Here is a 16,959-nt window from a genome sequence, read left to right on the forward strand (position 1 = left end):
TGAATTGTCTAGGTTCAAAGGTTGAAACCAGACTCTCTTTGTAAAGGAGAGCTTCACACCTCCTCCCAGCAGCAGTAATCTGACGACTGTTTAACCTGAATGAACCTCTTTGAACAGATCTGACGTCTCTAAACACCAGCTCCATCCTCACCTCTCAGGTTCCTGTCAGACTGTAAACAAACACAGTGATGAGGAAGTCCTTGAGAGACGTTTGTTGCTCCTGCACGCAGAGACGTGTTCAGAGAGACGTCATGATTAAAGAGAAGCTGACACAGCTGATATCTGGAGCTGAGGCGATGACGAGCGCCCTCACAGACATGATTTATAGACGTTTAAAGTTCTCTGTCACGTGATCCATCCATCAAACTGTCAGAAAAATGCATGACTGGATATCTGAGGTCTCCTGCAGTCAGAAATCCCTGACTGAGTATCAGAGGAAGACGAGGAGGAGGAGGAAGGGAGTCCTGCTCTTCTGCCCTGTTATCAAGACACATGACCAGAGGAGGAGGAAGAGGATGAAGAGGAGGAGGAGGACAGGGCAGAGGGTTCTCGGGGCTCTGAGATAAACAGACACCAGAGCAGCTATTTCTGCCTTTTGGATATTACTCTCCGCTGCTGATTTCCAAACACATCTTCACACCAGCTCTCTCCTCCTCCTCCTCCTCCTCCTCCTCCTCTCAGAGAGGAAGACTCCCTCCAGACCCTGCAGCTTCAAACTCCACACATCCTCATCCAACTCAGCTGGCTCTCCTCCCTTCCCCGTTTTTTTCTCCTGCTGCTACTTTTTCCTCATTGATTTTCTGTTTCATCCCGTCACTGTGAACGTCTCTTCCTCCTCCTCCTCCTCTCCTCTCTCTTCTTTGTCATCCACCTCCTGACCTCCTCCTCCTCCCATCTCCCACCGTTCCAGTTCTTCTGTCTTGTGAAATCGGATCAGTCTCTTAAGAGCCTTCCTCTGCCGCTGCGTCTCAGCCTTCTCAGCCTTCTCGGGATGTTTCGTCTCGCAGGTCGAGGTCAGATCCTCTGCAGCTTGTCTCAGAAAAGACTGCTGCTCCTTATCTTGTGACACATTTAGGGTTTCAGCATTGTTTGTGAAATGCTGCATCCTTGGAGTGAGGAGAGGAGGAGGAGGAGGATGGGTGAATTACTATGAAAGGTTGAAGGTGGAGTTAAATATTTCAATGTCGATAAAACTGCATGAAACTCCTCTTAGCTCCCGCTGATCCTCCGAATATCCCGCTCTCTGCTCATCACAGATTCTGCAAATCAAGATCAAAATTACAACTCTAAAAATTCAGTCAACTGTTTCTGTCTTTGCATATTTTAATAAACGCCAGCCTGCAGACTTCAATCGACATATCCAACAGATCGTAGAGGCCTCGTGAACTAAAGGAATCTCAGCTTTTATGATGTATTTTTGGTTCTGAGCTCAAAATCCAACTGAAAAAGAAATTAACAGACTTTGCATGACAGACTTTACTTCCTGTTACTTTATGCAAACAGAGCAAACAACAGGGAGCCGAGGCGTCCTGCTGTGTTCCTCTGAGGGTTGTCTGCTTCTGAGAAGTCTCTGAAACTCGGGCAACGTTGCTCAAAACTTCTCGTACAGTCAGAAGAAAGGCAGCTGAGCTTTGACACATCCAGGACATGCTTCATGCTAGACTCGTTTGATGGTTTGAGCTGATAGAAAGAAGTCAGACATTCTGGGCTTTTTTTTTGGAGGACAATAACACCAGAACTGTATCGAGTACTTTCGATGTATTTAAGGTGACTCTCTACGGTGAGATTAACTAGAGACCCAGAGGTCAGAGGATTATTCCACCCCAGTACTTTTCTGATCTCCTCACCCCGTACGTGCCCGGTCGTACCCTGAGGTCCACAGCCGAGGCTCTGTTTGCCGTCCTACAGTCGAGAATGAGGACCAAAGGTGACCGGTTCTTTTCTGACAGAGCTCCAGACCCTCTGGAACAAACTCCCTCAAGAGATCAGATTGGCAACTTCTTTATCCTCCTTTAAAAACACATTTTTATCAATATGCTTTTACAGGAGACGTCCCCTGAGTGTGTTTTAATCAAGAGCATTTATTCTTTTTTTGGGCTGCATCACTGACAAGATTGCATAATTTGATGTTAATATAATATAATATAATATTGTATAATAGTATATGATTCTATATTTGTATTTTTGTATATATATATATATATATTAATATTTTGATATTTTTTTATATATTTTGTATTTTTTATATCTTCTTTTTTTTATTTCATTTTTTTTGTTATTGTTTTTATGTTTCAATCAAGAGGTCTTATCCTTTTGTAGGCAGTATCACTGTCAGGATTTTATAATTTGAGGTTAATATAATAGAATAAAATAGAATAAAATAGAATAAAATAAAATAAAATATAATATAATATTCTATAATAGTTTATGATTTTATATTTGTATTTTTGAAAATATTTTTAATTTTTTACATTTTGTATTTTTTATATCTTCTTTTTTTTAATTTCATTATTTAAAAATGTTTATGTTTTTATATTTTAATCAAGAGGTTTCATTATTTTGTAGGCAGTATCACTGGCAGGATTTTACAATTTTAAAATATAATATATTACATTTTAATTTTATATTTGTATATTTTTCATATTTTTTATTCTTTAACATTTTGTATTTTTTATATCTTCATTTAAAAAAAATTTAAATGTGTGTTTTTATATTTTTTATATTTTATTTTTCTGATATTTGATTGTTTTAACTTTTTATCTTTTGTTGTTTTTATTCCTCCAATATTGTTTTATTTTTCTTTTATTGTATTTTATTTATTTTCATATTCATAAAGCACTTTGTAATCCAGTCTTGAAAAGTGCTATATAAATATATAGATGATTATTATTATTAGATATTTTCAGAAACAGCAAAGGTGAACATGCAGAACTCAGAGTCTTTGCAGGTAATTCTTGTGCACGGTGTACTTGTTATCCCTAATGTGTATTTCAGTGTGTTGTACCATGTGCCTCATTCATCAAAAGCCTAACCAGGGACGAGAGAAGCAGTTCTCTATACGCTTCATCTGTTCCAGGTTAATTAGATATAACAAAGCCCACATGTCCCCGTCCAATAAACTGATAAATATCTTAATTAATATTCACATGCACTATTTTCATAAGATCAATGTAAAAGAGTTGAATAATCCTCCCGAGCTGCTCCTCAAAGATCTCTTCAGAGCGTTTATCAGTGTGTCAGCTGACAGCCTGCAGGAGGAAGCCGTCTTCATGTGACGGTTTAAAGAAGACTCTCTCACTGTTTGTCCTGAAGCTGCCAAAATGAACGAGATTCTTTTTTTCTGACTCTTGGCTCCGTCCTGAAGTCCTTCTCTTCTCACGGGCTCCACAAATCTTCCACCAAAACATCCAGAATCTCCCAGAGAGCCGGAGGTCTGTCTGCGCGCTCCGATAACATTCTTCTTCATTATTTCCGATGTTTTTATGTGTTTTTTATTCCACTCTTCTCTCTGTTTCTGCATCTTCTTATTTATCAGGCGGTGTCAGCTGCAGAGCTGCAGGGCTGCAGGCGGAAATTAATTTGGCTTCCAGTTTCTGCTCAGAGTCACTCTGCAGCTTCTTCTTCTTCTTCTTCTTCCCCCTTTTTTTTGTGGTTTTTGGGGAAGATTAAAGTCTCTTCTGGGAATGTGATAAAAGCAGAGTGTGACGATTCCCCCGGGGATGAGAAATCCAGTGTCTCTGTGAAATCCGAATCAGTGGAGATTCTCCTCGGCTCCTCCCGCCTGTCGACCCTCCAGGAACTCAGAGAGAAGAGAGATCTGCCCTCTGAAGAGGCCCAGAGCAGTCTGTGGACCTCTAACAAGGAGGCACCTGCAGGAGGACAGAGACCAAGCCGGGTGCTACCAGGAAAACCGAGCTCTCCCCTGAGCCCTGACTCTGAGACCTGCATCACTGCTGAACACAATACTGATCAATGCAGCCTCCCTGTGAGCTGATCAATGGCTCAGTGGTTTTGGACCTGTCTCAGTGATCTGGATGAAAGTTTGTTTGACCCAACTATTGAGTCCTTGTCCAGTACGAGTCCTGAGACTTAAATTACATAATTTTCTTGGTAAATCCAGTAAAATAGGAAGATGAGCTTGCAGAAAAGTTTGTGAGTTGTGTTAATTAAGGAGGTGGTTGTCAGACCTGCAGACTAATTAACTGTTAAATTAACTTTATGAGGATAATAAGATCCACTGACTGAGTTAATGTTGACTCCAGGCCATCCAACAGAGGAGCTACTGGAGCTCAGAGAGTCTATGTGTGTATGGAGCTGTGTAGCTGCAGTCCAGTCAGGGTGTCCATGCTAACTACAATCTAAAGTGTGTGGAGAAAAGTGGCCTGAAGGAACATGACCGTTTTGGCCTATACTGCAGCCAGCCACTAGGGGGAGCAGTTTTTGTGGCGGCCTCACTTTGACGTCCATTTTATATACAGTATATGTTCAACACCCACCGGTCCATCTCAGATCTGCTAGGGAGCAGGACCGCCGGACAGCTGGAGTCATGTGACCGAGGTTTTCCTGCAGTAATCACTGAATCAAGAATTCTCCTCCTCCTCTCCTCATCCATGTTGTCTTTCTGGTCCTCTGAAAACCTCTGACCTGTTGACTCCAGGCCTGGCTCCGCTCATCATGACTTTGGTTTGTTGTTGTAGTTAAGTGAAATACGATCTGGTGATAACACAGAGTGTTTTATTCTGAAAATTAACCGGATGTTTTCATTTTGTTTTGGTGAAACCTGACTTCCTGTCCCGCTCCATCTGCTCTGTTGAGATTGATGCGTCGTGCTCCAGCATCCGGCAACAACAGAAGTCTTGTGTATCTGATCCGGAGGGCTCCGACCTGCCGGATCAGAGACTCAGCCGGGACGCAACGGAGCGGATCCAGTGGAAGTTAACACATTGACTAGAATAGAAACCTACTCAGATCAGGTGCTGTGACAGATAGGAGACGGACACGGATCTGGTGGAATTTGGGCGTAAGGCTGAGCATACATTGTACGACAGCTCTGCTATCTTCACTTTGACTTAGGCAGACTTTCTCCACATCCAAGGGGAACTATCTACAGTTTTCCAGCAGAGAACCATGGCCTCATACGTAGAGGTGTTGAGCCTCATCCCAGCTGCCCCAGTGCCTTCTGGAGCTCCCAGCCAGAAGAAGCAAACACAACCACATCATCTGCATAAAGCCTGAGCCTGTTTGACATCCTCTTGGTTTCTTCATCTCTGCCAAGTTTCTGCCTTGAATATAAGAGCCAAAACTGGTGACAGGAGATTTATTAAGACACATTAAGACACTTCAACACATCAGTGGAGAAGCTTTCAGGGTGCAGCGTGGAGGAACAAGAAGATTCACTCTCACCGTGCCGCCATAATGACTCCAAAAGTTGATGATTTACTTTTGTTTCTGTGTGAAGACTTCCATTTCATTCAGCAATGTGCAGTTCCTATGCAGATGTGTAGCTCTTTCTAGTACTATCTGTTATTGCTGCTCTGCCAGTACGGTACAGGAGCTCAGACCTTGCATTGCTATGGGGTACAGACAGACCCACTGCCCACAACACTTGCACCAAACTCCTGTGATCACCTGTCTTAAATTGCGGTGTCTTTACCACAGTGTCAACAGGCAGAGGATCAATCAGGATGTATAAGTATTACACACAACCTCAACAGTGATGACAGTGATGTCGTACTGATGGAGAAAAGTTCTGCAGTGTGCAGGAAGTGAAGTTTAGTTTCTGTCTCTGCGTCCCTCGTGACTTAAAGCTGAGAGCTGGTCCTCGGTGTAAACAGAGCAGCTCAATGAGAGTTTAATGAGAGACCAACACCTCCATGTCTGAGCTGATTACACATTAATGAGCCTCTCTGTTAATCACACACACAGGGCAGGCATTAATGCTGTGTACACACACACACACACACACACACACACACACACACACTCGCTCTGCAGAGAGAGAGAGAGAGGAGTGAAGGCGGGCAGATGTTGCTAAGCAATAATTTATGATTACCTTTTATCGGTTTGTGTGACGAGCTACCCGTCCCCCAATGACAGCAAGGAGGGAGACACACAGCTATTCAAACACACACACACACAAACACACACACTCTGATGAAGCACTGATGATGAGATAACCAAAGCTGCTTTAATAAAACTGTTATTAAAGGACTGCTGTAAGTATTTCTGTGAAAAGAAGAATCTCCAATGCACTATAATTTCATAGAAGTCTTTGATTAAATGATCCTTCTTCTTGGCTGATTTATTCCCTCAGTAAACATTTCCCTGGTCTCAATCTGTAGCTTTGAGTCTTCTTTAAGACATCATGAAGTTCATTTGATGAATTATAGTCCATTCAGAGTCAGAGAGACCAGAAAGCATGGGAGAGCCAGAGCATAGGAGTGACAGTTGGAGACGATTAAGATCTCCTCCTCCGCTGACGCACTGCTCCTTTAAATGTTTTGTTATGAAGCTTTTTGATACTTTCAAATGATTTCTGGCATCCTCCGCCCCTCCTCACTGCTGTATCGCTTTATTTACTGCAGAGGGGAAATGTTTAGCACTCGTACTAAATAATATGCAGATAAAAGTGACAAATAAAGAGCCGAGCGTTTTGGTTAAATGGAGTTTTCAGGGCTGCTGCGAAGGCCAAATAAAACTCATAAAGGCTCATTTAGGCGAGTAAAGTTCTGCTGTGAGAACTTCTGTTTAAAGTAAATACACAGAAGTCTGACTGGAGAGGAGTCTATGAGAAAATAGTCATACATCTCAGCTGATTTATTCCTCCATTAAACAATTTCCTGATGAGTTCATGGTCTTGATCCCTGGTTTCAAGTCTACGGAAGAGGATTAGGGACACTGAAAAAGATATATATATCTTTTTATTATTGTTCTGAGATTAAAGTCAGAATTCTGACTTTAATCTCAGAACAATAATAATAATTTTAAAAAAATTGGACCTTATTTATTTATTTTCAGTGGCCCTAATCCTCTTCTTTAGTCTTCTTCAGTACAGCTTGATGTTAATTTAGTACATTTTAAGACCAGAAAGCAGAGGAGGATTCGGAGTGGGTCTACCTGGGATTGATAAGGAGCTTTGTGTCAATCATGGTGTTAAGAAAAATCTTTACCTGGACTTAAATCAGCATGATAAGGACTCACTATAATGACAAAAACCATGTTTGAGAGACATTTATATGACCTGTGTTTTCATTTCATAGTTTAACCCATGTCCCATCTGTTAACATGGAGGAGGCAGGCTTTGTGACCTATACTGCAGCCAGCCACCAGGGGGAGCTCTAACAGTTTTACATTTGGGAATTGTATGTATGCATAACACAGTTCAGAAACAAAGCAGTCACATAGAATTGTTTACCTTTAGTGCAATCGGCTGATTCCACGTCAGCGTTTTAGCCACATTGTTTTGATGCTAACGGAAGCTAACGGTTTTACCTCACCTTACGATCTATGGTGTCAACAAGCAGAAGCTGAATGTGTCTGAACTCTTTTCTGTGGATTGATTTGACATGACGTGTGATCAGTTTGTCTCTGGTGTTGCTCGTGTTAGTGAAAGTTAATAACTGTCATCAAGGGGTTTTGACCAATCAGAATGAAGCATCTTACACAACCGGAAGATCAGCAAGAAAGCTGGGTAATAAGTTGCAGTAATCAACAGTTAGTGGTATGTGTCACGAGGCAACCCCTGTGTCATGTAGAGTGTTGAGAGGCCTGTGTTAAAGTTAGCATAGCATTACAACTGCATGTGGAAAGACTATAAAGGCCATACCTCAAAGCACATGAAACACACACAGATTGTTTCTTTACTTTAACCACTTTGTTCACTGTTAAACATGTTAAAAGTAGTTTTTGTTTCTCACCTGTCACCCTGCAATACTTGCAACCACATCCAAAACCAGGAACTGCCGAACACAACTGCGGCCTGCCATTGGCTTATGAAGAGGCGTGCCGAGTGGAAGGCGCCATGTCTGACTGAGGTGAAGGGGTGTTTGACAGAGGTAATATTAAATGATCTTTTAGTGCAATATGAGAATGATCTATATCTGAATCTATTTGTATTATGTTTTGTAACCTACTGCATATGTTTGGATCATTTGCAGAGCAGGTTGGAGTTTGAGGTGAGTTAATTGATTTCAAATCATTACAAATGATTAATCCCTCTCTCTTGGAAGGATCCAGATGCTTTATAAAAAAGGATGGATGTCCTTTAGGTAGTTTTGGATTGAAGTTGAAGTCACATCAGAGCAGGAGCATACTCTCTTGCAACTACTGGTGTGGAGCACACAGAACCCATCATGCTTTCATTTGATGGTTTTTGGTATCTGAATATATCAGTACTGATGATATACATCTTTTTAAAAAGATGAAATATTGATATTGTGCTGAAAATAAGCACATTGTTATACTGTATAATTAACTGGTTCTTCATAGGGGGCAGTAGTGGTTCACTATGCTGGTTTCCACATGCCGTATAACAGAGGGAAGACGAAGAAGAAGCCGCAGCAGAAGAAGACTCAATAACCAGCTAGCTAGACAGCTTATACTGCAGTGTGTGGCTCCTACTGCAGCCTGAATCATGTCTCAAGAGAAGACAGATAAAAGCAAAGTACACTACCCAGGAGTCTTTTGATGACATGTAAGGAAGTCAATGTTGTTTATTTGTAAAGTTAATGAAGTAACGTGTCGCTCCACTCTTGTCCTGCCTTTCCTTGATTTGACTGATGATGTTTCTCCACAATAACAGCTCTATCTGAAAGTATGACCCAGCGTCCATCCACAGTGTTATTTCAATATATTACCCCTCTCTGAATATTTGCTGACGCCTCTCAGAAACGACCTTCCCTGCACACTTCATGTCTCCGAATGTTCTGATGTTCAGATAACAACGCTCTCCTCCGTCCTCTGCAGCAGATCCAAACGTGGCTGACTGATATCTGGACGCCGTTCTGGGAGGTGAGTTCAGCTTTTCTCTCTTCAAGCCTCATTTCTTCTTCTGCAGACGATGAAACGAGTCTGAGAGCACACACGGAGAAACACACATCACACACACAAATCTGCCTCACACACACACACACACACACACACACACACACACACACACACACACACACACACTGCTAAATGTTCTGAAACAAAAGCTTTTAAAAAGACATTTCCAGCCGCCTGTAGGAGCCTTTATGGGTTTTATTTGGCCTTCAACACCGGGAGAATCACAGCAGCCCTGAAAACTCCATTTAGCAGAAACACTCGGCTCTTTATTTGTCACTTTTATCTGCATATTATTTAGTACGAGTGCTAAACATTTCCCCTCTGCAGTAAATAAAGTGATATAGCAGTGAGGAGGGGCGAAGGATCCCAGAAATCATTTGAAAGTATCAAAAAAAGTAATAACAAAACATTAGAGGAGCAGCGTGAGAGAGCCAGAGGAGGCTTACTGATAACCGCTGCCCTCAGAAAACCTTTTTTCGTGCACGCAAAACTCACTAAACACATGAAAGGTGAGCGGTGTGTCGGTGTAGAGAGGCTCCTAGCTGTTATCAAATCATGAGAGGTCTCAGTGGTGTCTCCTGACTCAATCCTCCCCTGTACCCTCGTCTGTCTGACTCTAAATAGGAACATAAATCACAAAATGAACATCACAAGTTGTTGAAGAAGACTTGAAACTACAGATTGAGATCATGAACTCATCAGTAACATGTTAACTGAGGGAATAAATCAGCAGAGAAGTAGAACCACTTTCTTTTAGGCTTCTATGCAAACCGACAGCTAGTGTCGCCCCCTAGTGGACATTAGAAACTCTTCTGGCTTTAAGACATTTTTGCATTTGCTTCACATTGAACACGAAGAGGCTACATCTATTTCTTTAACCCAGTTTGAGGTTTTACAGAGATTCATTGAGTTTTCTTTGTTATTTTGATTTTAAAGAGATGATAAAAATGGAGACGTTTAAAACTTAGTTGTAAAAATGCAACGTTGAGATTAACTGGGTGCAAGTGTAAAGATTCATGAAAGTATCACCAATAGAAACGCTTTTGTTCAAACCCATGCTAACGTATTAAGTAATGCACACACACAAATAGACGCTGATTAAAAGAGACAAATACTGCTGCAGTACCAGGCAGCAGCACTAGATGGTGCCACCTTTCTGAAGCTTTCTGAGGGCCAGATTCCACCAGATCAGTGTTCGGTCCGTCTCCAGTCAGTCTCTGATCCGTCACAGCGCCGGATCTGATAGGTTTCTATTCCAGTCAATGTGTTAACTTCCACTGGGTTCCGGCTGCGTCTCTGATCCGGCAGGTCGGAGTCTTCCAGATCAGATACACAAGACTTTTTTTTTTTTTCTTTTTTTATCTTCTTTCCTCTTGTCTGCATATATATTTCTGGTTTGTGTCATGTTTGTCACAAACTGTCAAATATTAATGCAATTTATTCTTGCAGCAAAAGAAAAGAAAGGAAACATTTTTCTTCTGTGCTTGTGACTGTGTGCATGCAACCATCACCATCCCTCTTAGAACTCTGGTCTATCTTTTATTGACAGCTAATATCATGTTCTGTAAAAGAGGGCGTGCACACCTAGGTGGGCCAAAAAAAATAAAAGAAAGTAAAAGAAAGAATACATAAGGATATACAAAGGGACAGGGAAAGAGAAGGAGAGAGAGACCTAAGACACTTAGATGGAGAGGGACCATCTCACCATGATGCCAAAAACTCCGTGCGGTGATACTACTGATTAAGCAACCCTTAGTGTCCACAATCATTACTGAAGCTTGGGTCACAGAGGGTTGCCGCCATGCTGTGTTCTATTTGGGTAACAAGACCACCACTGGTGCAGATGAAACCACTTGGGTCAGATCAGCCGAGCGGTTCAGCCCAGCACCCAGCCGCGAGAGCAGTCAGACCGAAGGACCCAACGGGCCGCGGGAGATCCAGGCCAGGGGACAAGCCAAGGACCCAGACCGGAAGCAAACAGGTGCCGCCAGGGCACCCAGGGCGACCCCCAGGTCACCCAGCAGGAGGAAAGGGGGGCGAGGGGGGCGAGGCCCCGCAGCCCCCCCAAGGAACACCTCCACAACATCGCCCCCACAAACCCCCAAGACAGAGCCAAAGCAGCCACCAGGGCCGAAGGGGCCCAGCACCAGGAGCAGACAGCAAGGCAGCCGGGCAGGACCCGGACCACAGCCAGCCAACCGGCATGCCAGAGCGGGGGGAGGGCGGAGGGGGCAGAGCAGATACACAAGACTTCTATTTTCTCTGGATGCCGGAGCACGACGCATCAATCCCAACAGAGCAGATGGAGCGGGACAGGAAGTCAGGTTTCACCAAAACAAAATGAAAACATCCGGTTAATTTTCAGAATAAAACACTCTGTGTTATCACCAGATCGTATTTCACTTAACTACAACAACAAACCAAAGTCATGATGAGCGGAGCCAGGCCTGGAGTCAACAGGTCAGAGGTTTTCAGAGGACCAGAAAGACAACATGGATGAGGAGAGGAGGAGGAGGAGGATCCTTGATTCAGTGATTACAGCGGGGAAACGTCGGTCACATGACTCAAGCTGTCCGGCGGTCCTGCTCCCTAGCAGATCTGAGATGGACCGGTGGGTGTTGAACATATACTGTATATAAAATGGATGTCAAAGTGAGGCCGCCACAAAAACTGCTCCCCCTAGTGGCTGGCTGCAGTATAGGTCAAAACGGTCATGTTCCTTTAGGCCACTTTTCTCCACACACTTTAGATTGTAGTCAGCATGGACACCCTGACTGGTCTGCAGCTACACAGCTCCATACACACATAGACTCTCTGAGCTCCAGTAGCTCCTCTGTTGGATGGCCTGGAGTCAACAGGTCAGAGGTTTTCAGAGGACCAGGAAGACAACATGGATGAGGAGAAGAGGAGGAGGAGAATCCTTGATTCAGTGATTACAGCGGGAAAACCTCGGTCACATGACTCCAGCTGTCCGGCGGTCCTACTCCAGACCGGACACAGCTCTTGTAGTGATAGCATCTGATCCTGTGTGATGCTACCTTGCTATCTTGGGTCAACTGCTAACTCTCTCCACCTACACCACCCGATTGCAAAACACAGACGACAAAAGAGGCGCTGCTCACAGAGACGACAGAGGCTACGCAGCCTGGTCCTTTGTGATGCTGGAATAGAGGAATGCTTCATCTGAGCATGTGCAGATTGTAGAGTAGATATATAAGGACTGTTTGACTTCTTTAAGAAGTCGTCACTGTGTGCAGATAAAAACTTGAGGACAAGCAGCAGAGTGCTGATGGAGGGTGACCTCAGACTTGATTCATTGGAGAGAGGTCAGAGCGAGTGGAGTCGTTTTATTAAAAATTGACCGTTCATCTTAAAGTGAAGAGAGGAAAAATAAGACCCACTCTCCTTGAGTTTATCTTTGCTATATAAGAGGAAATAAATCCATGTGGCGTGCTTTACAGCCGAGCACCGGATGTTATTTTTTCATTTGGATTGGAAAGGTAAAATAAATCGACTGCAGACGCTGAAATATTGATGGATCCGCATTATTTTGATGCTCTGATGTTTTTTCACCCCTGAGGACAGAAATCCAACTAAAAGCAAATAAAAGGTATTTCAAGTAAAACAAGCCGCGTTTCCGAGTTTAGAAAAATGTTTTAATAAATAAAAAGATTTTACTGCTCAGACGTCTCTGTATGGAAATGAAAAAAAGAGTGACCATCTGCAGCGTGGAGCGGTTTAATCATTTAACTGAGGGAGGAAAGAAGGAGAAATATGAATTATTAAAGGAAAACTATGTTTCAAAAACAAGGCTGGTGTTTTACTGAACACATTTTTACAATCCCACATTTATTTCTCCATTCAGCAGTTAACGTTTCATGGTAAGTAATCCTCACTTAAACATCCTAGTCATCCTTGAGAATGAAAGTGTTCATTTACACAGTGTGAATGTTTGAGGACAGAGGAGGCTTAAACCACGACCCCGGTCCTCGTCCTTCAGGTTTTATTTCTTACACGACTCTCTCACACACGCCTTTATATCTAGTTATTAAATTCCCTTTATGCATTGGATTTTGTAATATCTTAAGTTGCATATATAATTGACCAATCAGGCATCAGCAGGCTTTGGTGTCAGTCTGTATGGAGAGCAAAAACAGGAAGACCACAATCCACCACAATGACATCCCAGCTCCCATGGTTGTTAATGTGAGGAGGATTTCTTTCTCTCTATAAACAGATATCTGCATGAAGAGCAGCTAACAATCTGTTCTAGATCAAACATTTACACTGAGACACAAATCTGCTTTAGAAAGATAATCAGCGTTCAGATTTCCTGACTTCCTTGAACGCATCAGAAATGATGGATCCCAACTCCACTCAACAAACATGTCAAAGTAGTTTTCTTCTCCTCTTGAGCAGGGGTTCCCAAACTTTTCAGCCTGCGACCCCCACTGTCCCTCAAAGTGATTTTATGTGTCTTCATTTAGCTGGTCTGCAGAAAGTTAGCCTACCTATATGAACATGTGTCTGTTACCTGTGCCGTTGGGAATTAACCTGCTGCTACTGATGCTTTTAATCTTTAAAGGTGACATATCACGCTTTTTTCATCAACATATATTGGTCTAAGTGGATGTGCCTCGGCTCTCCTGCACGTTGATCTAATGTTTACATGTTGGCTGAATATACACGGCTGCTCGGAGATCGCGTTACTTCAACCCTCTGAATCTGATCCAGAATCTGATCCTGATGGAGAGGCGCCTGCAGCAGGACCTTTCTGAACGATTGGTCATAGATTTAGTGTTTCTTGTTGTTTTATTTGTCAGTATGTAGACGTGTGTCTTGGTACACAGCTACGAACATGTAGCTATGTGGCTATGCTAACTAGCGCTAGCACTTATCCATGATAAATAAAAATCATCCACTAGATCTTCAAATCTGCAGACATGGGGAGTAAAACCGACCTCTGCCAGAAAGGCAGCAGGACCTTTTATGAAGGATTGGTCACAGATTTAGTGTTTCTTGTTGTTTTATTTGTCAGTGCGTCGACGTGTGTCTTGGTACACAGCTACAGCTACAGCTACAGCTACAGCTACAGCTACAGCTACGAACATGTAGCTATGTGGCTATGCCAATTAGCGCTAGCACTTATCCATGACAAATAAAAATCATCCACTAGATCTTCAAATCTGCAGACGTGGGGAGTAAAACCGACCTTTGTGTTTATTAAGACAGCCTACAACTAGCATGCCTCCCTCCTAAGCTCCTTGTTAGCACACATTTGTGAAGGTAATGAAAAACGGAGGAGGGATTCAGTATTATTTTATACAGTCTATGGGCTGAACAAGCTCCGAGCTCTGACTTCCTGTTACAGACCGGATATTGTTGTTACGTAACAAAAACACGGAAGTCTGAAACGGCTCGTTTCACACACATTTACAGAAAGGTGGAGAAATCAGAACAGGGGCAGAATGGATTTTTTTCATTCTCGGGGGGTTTGTAGACATGCCAGGGACACATATTTCAGGTAGAGAACCATTAAAAAGTCCATTGTGCATGATATGTCACCTTTAACTGTTCACTAACCCTAAACTTGGTTGAAGACCAGACGTGCTGCTGCTGCGTTCTGGATCATTTGCAGAGGTTTAACTGTGAATGCAGGGAGGCCTGCCAGTAGAGAGTTGCAGTAGTCAATGCGTGACATTACAAGAGCTTGAACCAGGAGCTGTGTTGCGTGTTCTGTCAGGTAGGGTCTGATCCTCTTGATGTTATAGAGGGAAAAACGGCAGGACCGAGCAATCGAGGCAACATGAACCCTGAAGGTTAGCTGGTCATCGATCATGACACCCAGATTTCGGGCAGACTTAGTGGGCATGAGGTTTTGTGATCCAAACTGGATATTGATCTGTGGGTCCACAGTGGGACTGGCTGGAATGATAATAAGCTCAGTCTTGGACAGGTTGAGCTGTAGGTGACATTCCCTCATCCATTTAGAAATGTCAGCAAGGCAGGATGAGATCCGAGCTGAGACAGTTAAATAAGGGAAAGAAGATATAGAATGAATATTTAAGGGTAAATTCTTCCAGTCTGAAGGAGCCTGAAACATAAAAACTTAAGATCCATTAATTACAAGAACATCAGTTTCTGTTTTCTGAAGGAAGTCAGAGTGAAGCCTCTGTGGAACTGACTATTCACAGTGAAACTGAGACTCAGCAGTAACAGATGAACGGGCGCTCCTGGATTGAGATGTAATGAATCAAACTGCAGACGTCGTAAAGGCCTCATGGAAAAGGAAATCTTGTCTGGGAGTCGTTTATCACCAACAGATGGCCTCTCCAGAATCGATGCAGAGTTGGCACCCGTCCCCAGAGTCGTATATCGCCGTCATGATGATAGACGACGCTGCTGTTGAATTAATATACAACAAATATATGACTTTAATCTGCAGTTTATTCCCTCAGTCTGTAATCTGATGGGATCCTGGAATAGAAAGCTAAATTATGTTTAATGAGTTTACGAATATGTGATTCTGTTTTCTGTTTGTGTTCAAGGTTCATTACATGGAGCTCACAACTTCCTCTGCAGGCATAATTATGTATTTTTCTAAATAGTTGTTTATTCAGCATAAATACACAGGGACTGCTGAAAACTGTTTTCACTTTAAAGTCAAGAGAAATGCGCTCCAGGTTAAAACGTGGGGATTATTCAGCCTCTGCTTCGTCCGAGATAATGGAGTTCAGCTTATAAAGAATAATTATTTTGATGCTGAGAATAACTGACAGCTGTGGTTTGTCTTCATTGTGTTTTTATGTTGTATTAGCTCAAGTTCAGGATGTTTAATCGGTGCTTTCTGTTTGTGTTGTGACAGAGGATCATTTTAACCTTCTGTGACCCCAGAGAGCCGCCTTTGCGTTTTCCAAATCCGGTTTCCTGGGCCTCTAAAAGACTTGATAACTTCCTGACCAGCACTTTTAAAAAGGTTCCTGCAGGTGAAGTCTCCTCAGACTCTCATACCTCACAGAGAGCCTCCTCCACAGGGAGCCTCCCCTCCTTCAGTCCTCTTCAGGTGAGCTCATTATCAGCGCACACAAACCGCCGCTGCTCCTCATTTGTTCTGGACAAAGCCATGTCGTTTAAATCTAATTAAAGGTGGGGCTGCAGAGCCTGAGAGCACATGAATATTTAAATGTGTTTTCACCCTGAATCTTAATGAAATGGTAATTTATGAGCGCTGCAGGCTTCATTTAGGACACTGAACAAATTAACTGGATTCAGGAGATTCCCTCAAGTCATCCCCTCTCTTTATCTTTCTTCTTTTAATTCTTCTGTGAAATGTTGTATTCATTGTATCCTAAAGACCGTATCCAGTCAGGCTCAGATTTAATATTTAAAATAACAGTTTGTTCTGTAATATAATGTTATTTTTCTGGAGAGAAGTTTGGACGCAGTTCAGATTAAGATCGCATGTTCGAAGCAAAACTGCTGTTCCCCCTCAGGCCGATTCTCTAATCTCCTTATTGTTTATTTATTTCCTGATAACTTTTGCGGCTCCTCGTCTCCGTTAGTGAAAGAGTTAACCCTCAGCTGTCTATCTGTTTTAGAGCTCAGGACTTCACCGGCTGTGAGGATATTAATAATAGATGTGATGTAGCTCCAGTTGGCCTTGCAGTTTTTAAGCATACACCCCATGTACAGAGGCTGTAGTGGTCACTGGTTCGACTCTCGGTCACGACACATTCCCTCATTTCCTGTCTCTCCTCTGCTGTCATATCTAATAAAGGCAAAAAATGCAAGATATAATACTTAATTAAAGCCGCAAGCGGCGATGAACAGGCCCTCGCACACCCGCAGCCGCCGCCTACGCGAGCCGCCGCCACACGTAAATCGTCGCCTGATATTTGCCACCACATGATGCGA

This window comes from Notolabrus celidotus, chromosome 10 (assembly GCF_009762535.1).
Source record: "Notolabrus celidotus isolate fNotCel1 chromosome 10, fNotCel1.pri, whole genome shotgun sequence".
Lineage (NCBI taxonomy): Eukaryota > Metazoa > Chordata > Actinopteri > Labriformes > Labridae > Notolabrus > Notolabrus celidotus.